The sequence below is a fragment of the Cuculus canorus genome, chromosome 16 (genome assembly GCF_017976375.1).
Source record: "Cuculus canorus isolate bCucCan1 chromosome 16, bCucCan1.pri, whole genome shotgun sequence".
Taxonomy (NCBI): domain Eukaryota; kingdom Metazoa; phylum Chordata; class Aves; order Cuculiformes; family Cuculidae; genus Cuculus; species Cuculus canorus.
In genome coordinates, this window is record NC_071416.1 from 7,725,401 (window position 1) to 7,731,941 (window position 6,541).

Sequence of the window (6,541 nt, forward strand, 5' to 3'; positions counted from 1 at the left end):
TAACAGGCCCTGGATGGGGATGAGGACACAGGTGGACCTGGTAGCAGGTTGAACAGTGCCAGTGGGACCTGGTCCTGCCAGCACCAGGGCAGCTGGGATGTGCCGTGGCTGCCTGGCACCTCGGCTCTGCAAAGCCATGGCTTTCTCCATGCTGTTTTTGCGCTTAGGGCAGAGCTGAGAAATCTCTTCTGGTATTGTGGGATTTAACAGAGGTGAAGGATAAAGTCTCTGAACTCCCTACAGCTGCATTTTCTGAGCGCTGCAACACTGATACACTGAAACACTATTAAGCACCTGGTGCTGGGCTGTCTCTGCAACGGTGTCCCCTAAATAAATCCCTTCCCAGTGCTGAGCTGTGCTAATGGCCCATTGTGGAATGCCCAGCCACCACAGGATAAGATGAAGCCATTATTTTTTCCAGTCATACCAGGAAAAAAAACCCTCTCCAGCACCTTTCTTGTAGGGTAAGACTGAAAGCAGGTGGCTGCAAATCCCAGTGCTGCGCACTTGCTTGGTTGTGCCCCCTTCCCCTCAGCATCAGATGCAGGGAGTGCTGGTCGCTTGATGCCCACCTTGTGGGGCTCCTCATGGGAAGCGTGTGTGCCAGCAGCGAGCTGAGCCAGGCACCCTCTGCAGTGGGGCAGGGCAGCCCCTGTGCTGGGGAGCAGCATCCGCTCCTCCATTAGGGATGCTCAGCCTCCTCGGGGTGTCCTGGACCCCCAGGACCCACCGGCCTCCCCCATCATGAGCCTGGGCAATCATCACCTGCTCTACCGGGACCAGAGAGCTCCCGCCTGTGCCCACGTCTGCAGCCTGAGCTGCGGGGAGCCTCTCAGCCCAGCAGCCCTTGTGTCCAGCACAGGCTGGTGCATGCCTGGCCCTTTGCACGTGCGTGTGCAAGGTACTGCCTCCAACCCATGTCCTGGTCTGGCTGCTCTCCAGTGCCCATGCGCTCATCTCTGCCTGCTGCGATCTTGCATGTAAGTGGCCTCCCTCGGAGACTCGCTCCATATTTTTTTTTACTTTAACCTTGAAATGCAATTTCCTTCCCAAAATACCCTTTTTTCCTGTAAACAACATCTCTTTAGTGAGATTACAGCAAAAATCCCTGAGCCACCAGGTCTGGGGTGCTTTATCACCCGGTGAGCCCCATCCGTCACGGCCGTGCGTGTGTTCCCGTGCCCCGCCCTCGCTGCCCGGTGATGGTCTTTTCATCATTTTTACAGATTTATTTTACAATAATTTAATTTCATCCTCAGCCCCAGGAAGACAAATTGGCCCCTGATGTGACTGGGGATTCAGAGCCAGTCTCATAAATTTGCTGCCTCTACACAAAGCTCTTTCTGGAGTCCCCACCGCAGCTGTGAGAGAGAGAGTCTTTAAACAACAGGGAAGCGGGCTGTAAATCTCGTGTGGCAGAAGGGGAAAGCTGCTGGTGCTGCTGCTTCTCCCTGCACCTGGGCTGGGCTCGGTGGCCCTGGGGGGCTGGCAGGGTTGGGACACGGGCATGGGGCTCTGCAGGCTGTCCCGGCAGCTCTCTTGTGGGACTGAGAGCTGCTGGTGGTCCATGGGAGCTGGCAGGGCCCGTGTTGCCAAGGGAAGTAAGGTTGCCAAGGGAAGATGTGGATGCCCCATTGCTGGAGGTCTTCAAGGCCAGGTTGGATGGGTCTCGGGCAGCCTGATCTAGTGGGATGCCTGATCTAGATGGGGTTGGAACTGGATGATCTTCAAAGTCCCATCCAACCCTAACGATTCTATGATTCTATGTGCTGGGGTGCTCTCTGCACATTGGGATGCTCAGGCTGCTGCGAGCTCGGGAGCAACCAGTGACCAGTACACGCCTCGCTTTCCTGGCTTGGCAGAGCCGGTGCTGTGCCTGAAATCGGCTTCAGGGCAGTGCTGCCAGCGCTGCTGCGGAGCTGTTCCTGCTCCTGCACATCTGCACTCATTGCGTGTGGGACTCGAGGCGCTTTTGTTGTTGTGAAAGGTTTGCCAATGTAATTAAACTCGAGTGACTCCCTTGCCCCCAGGCACAGCCCCTCATTTCCCTTTGATTTATTATGTCTTCTTAATTTATTTAAATGAGTCTCGGTGTTTGCATAGGCTGGGAGGGTGCTGGCTGGAGCTCTAATTGCTGGAGCGAGGGGAAGGCAGCAGGAGGGGCTCCCTGGGGCTGAGCCCTGCAGCTTGGGCCAGGCAGCCACATCCACCCTGAGCACCCATTGGGCTCCACCGCCTCGCGGCATGGCTGGAATACAGAGCCAGAGCTCTGGGAAGGGCATGGGAAATGCCTTCAGAGCAAAGCTCCCTGTGCTGGTGGGGCTGGTTTGGCTCCCAGTGCTGTGCTGGTTTCTGGGGTTCGACCTCAGTGGGGCTGCAAGGGGAAAGGTTGAGCAGTTTTTGCAACCAATTTAGGGGCTTCTCCCTGGGGCACCACAGGGTAGCAGCTCTGAGCAGGGGGACAGCAGAGCCCTGGGGGGCCCCTGCTCATCCCCATTTCCAGTGTGCGTAAGGACCAGGGTCCAGCTGGATCTCATGGTGGTTCCTGGATGGTGTCAAAGAGGTGTGCGGGGCCCCAGGAGAGCCTATAGTACCACTCCAAGGGGTCTTATCTGTTCTGGAGGTGGTTCCTCTCCTCCCTGCAGAGCCTCTCACTCCCTGCACTGTTCCTCCTGCATCTCCATGTCCCTGCCCCTCTGGTTCCCAAAGGACCGCAGGCTGAGCAGGCAGCGTGCCTCCTGCCAAAGTGCCTGCGTGCTCCCATGCCCGGCTGGGCTCCGTGCTGCTGGCCTCGCCATCCCCAGCCTGTGTTTGCACAGCTGATTGTTCCCAGCTCTGTGAACTGCCTTGCACTTGTCCCTGTTGAATTTCATCCTATTTTTTCCAGTCCATTTCTCCAATTTGTCAAGATCATTTTGAATTCTAATCCTGTCCTCCAAGATACTTGTAGTCCCTCCCAGCTTCGTGTCATCTGCAAATTTAATAAGTGCTTTCTCTATTCCATCATCCAGGCCCTTAATGAAAACATAGAGCAAACCACAATGAGGGTGAGCCCAGGGCCATTTAAGCAGCCCAACATTAGCAAATGCTTGCTGCCCAGCTGTGATGGGGATGGTTCCAGAGCTTTGCCATGTCGGCTGTACCCCACTGCGACCCCCACATCATGTGGGACCTCTCTGCTTCGCTGCCCCAGAATGGTGCGGGGACCATGGTGTGCTGTCAGTGCTGTGGTCCCTGGTCCTGGCTGGAGGATGCAGGTGCTGGAGTTGGGGTGAGGCTGGGAGGGGGCAGAAGTTTGTCTTGAGGAGGGCTCCACACCTGAGTGCCCTCCAGGCCCCCAGCCATCTCTTCTTTAATTGATTTTTGGAAGCAATTTGCAAAATACAAACTGCTGCCTGTGCCAAGCTCTGCGTGTCTGGGCAGAGCTTAATTTCACAGTAAAATTTCAAATGCAATGAATGGCTTTTCCCAGCACCAGTCCATGCCCAAGCCAAGAGCTTTGAAAGCTGCATAGGCTGTGCTGAGCGGCCAGAAATAGCTCTTGCCCCGCATGGGCCAGCTTTCACAATAGCCATGACAGCCCTACCAGTGCTTATATGCCTGATGCTGCCCGGGTTGGCTTGGTGATGTGGGATCTGTCACAGCTGCAGCCTGGCCTGTGGGGAGCTGCAGGTCCTGGCTTGCCATGCAGTAAGATGGATGCAGACCTTGCTGCAGGCATGCCATGAGATGCTGCCTCTCCGTGTGGCTCCTGGGGATGTGCCCCAGCAGGGCTCGCTACTGCTGTGTGATGGCAGGGGCTCAGCTGAAAGCTGGTACTCCCGCATTGGCTCATCTTGCATCCGAGTTCTAATTTCATGGTCAGGGTCTAGGAGGCTTGTACACACAGATGCATTAGTTCTGCATTTAGTGATACTTAAATAATTGGTGTTACATCAATTAGATCGGTTCTTGGATACTGCGGTGATAAATGCTGTGCAAAAGCCTCTGAGCTGCAGGATGTGAGGAATCCCAATGGCAAGCAAGGCTGGTAGGGATGTCAAGTGTTGAGAAAGCGGCAGGGGTACCTCGTGCATTCATGCTTTGCAAGAGAGCGGTGAGGCCTGGGGTTCCCAAGGTGGTCAATGCCCGGTGTTGCCACGCTGGGGGATGCTGCCCTGGCAGTGCCGTACAAGGTGCTGAGCAGGGAGGTGCTGTCAGCATCACAAACATCTGAGCTCCTCTATGCCCCAGTTGTCCCATCACGGTGCTCCTCTGTGTCCAGCCACTTGCTGGGTACCTAGTTCAGCATCATCTGCTCCTTCCCTCATCCCTTTGAGCTCCTGTTGCAGCCCATGGCATGGGTTTGTACATGTGGTGGGCATCCTGGCACGGTGCTGTCTGCCCTGCCAGCTGATGGGGAGGGGATTCAGGGGGGTCTAGGGCAGCACAAAGAACCCCATGGCTCACATCCCTGCAATACAGATCAGCACTGTCAGTCCCATCTCTGCTGCGGGTTGTAAGCAGAGGTAATTTGCAGATGACAAATATCCCTGGCAGTAAATATTTCTCCCACCCTCATCTTTCTACAAGCAGATAAGGTAGAAGCGCTGTGGCAATACCATTGCTGGAGGGAGACAAGCTCTTTGGCAGTCTTAAAAGTCTATCGTGTCCCCACAATTATTTATAGATAAACAAAAGAAAGCAAATAAACACAGAATGGAGCTGCACAACTGCATTTGTTATGATGGTGATGTGATCTGTCCCTCACACCCACACGTGCATATCTCCAATGCATGGAAACTTGCTGCTGGCAACAATCAAACCCCCATCTCATAGGAGGCAGGACAAGCTGGAGAGTTTTCCCTCTCCTTGCTGACTTGGTGCCAGGCTGTTTTTCCCCCCACAGTGATCTAACTGCACGGCTTCCCCCAGCAGCTTCTCACCTCTGGCTGAGCTGGAGAGCCACAGCACCCACAGGGTCCTGGGGTGCCTGCACAGCAGTGCCATCCCTCCTTGGGGCACCTTGCGGCTGCTGCATCTCTGATCCTGGTGGCAGCAAGGTGGAGACTGTGTGGTTTCTGTCCTGGTAAAGTGGCCCCAAGGGTGCTGGGTTCCTCGTGGGGAGGGAGGTCCCAGCATTGCTTGCAGGGAGAGAGGGACTGGCAGGGTCCTCCCCAGCTCATTCAGCTTCCAGGGTGAGGGTGCTCCCCACTGCCAGGAAGAGCGTAGAGCTGAGCCTGTTGGCTTTCCCTGCCCTGCATGGCCAGGACCTCCCATCCCACATCACAGCTGAGGACAAAAATGGGTGTGTTTGGAAGAAACCATGTGAGGGACCTGGGATTAAATGATGTGGCAGAGCAATGGATGTCACCACTAATGAGCGCATTTCTCCAGCCTGTGGAGTGGAGATGCCAATGAGTGAGAAACGCTGACTCCAGCACGGGAAGGGGTCAGGAAGCACTATGCTCTCCTGTTCAATGAGTGCCTGGAGAGGGTTCTGAGCACCGTGGGAGCCTGCAGAAGTCCTGCGGGCCTGGCAGGACAGGAGCACCCAAAGGGGAGGGCAGGAGAGCTGCAGGCACAAAGCACCATTGTCCTTGAATGAGCTGCCATTTGTGTGGTACTGGGGCCCTTGACCAGCCCCAGCCTCACCTGGGGCTCTCTCACCTGGTGTCTCTGGGGCAGGAACCCCACAGCTCCTCCCAAGGTGCGAGAGTGGGGCACATCCCTGCCACTCAGCCTTGTCTCCATAGGATCTCTGGCCTGGGACAGAACCAGGATGAGTTCTCCATCTGTGGGCAGCATCCGAGGCAGCAACTGGGAGCCCTTAACTGGACTGGAGAGTAGGATGATTTTTCATTGCTTCCTCGTAATAAGAGGACAGGAGTAAGTGACTGGTACAGTTCGTTCACTCGGTGAAGATTTATACAATCACTTCATCCAGTAATTGGTATTCTGGAGAGAGAGGGAGCTGCAGCTCCAGCATCCGCTTCTATTTGTTTTCTCTCTGTCTTTCTCTCTTTCTTTCCCCTTTTCAGAATGAGTAATTCTGTCCCTCACAATCCCATTTAAACGGCATTTGCGGAGTGAATAATTAGTTACATTCAATTAGGTCTCACACGCTCTCCCTTCTCACTTCGGGGGACAGACGCGCTAATGAGATGGCACATGTCTGACATGTGGGAGCAGGCACTAAACGTGTGTGAACCAGCAGGGAGAGGTCAGCACCGGGAGAGACGAGGAGCCAAAGGGCCAAATCGCTGCTGTGGGGCAGCTGTGAGAGAGAGTCTTTTGGTGACCATGTGGGGCCAAAGGCTCCGTGTCTGTACCCATGTAATGCCAGCTCTCTTCACCAGTAGGACTGGCAGGGCCAGCAGGAATGAGGGTCACATCTGTCCCCAGAGCTGGACAGTCGCTGGGCTGGTGCCAAGGGGACTCTGTTCAGCCCTGGGACCACCCTGCTGGCACTGCCAGGAGCATCGAGCCCTGAGAGGGAGAGCTGCTGACATGCTTTCATCTCCCTTATTAAACCTAACATTAGGTTTTAAGAGGAGCCTTA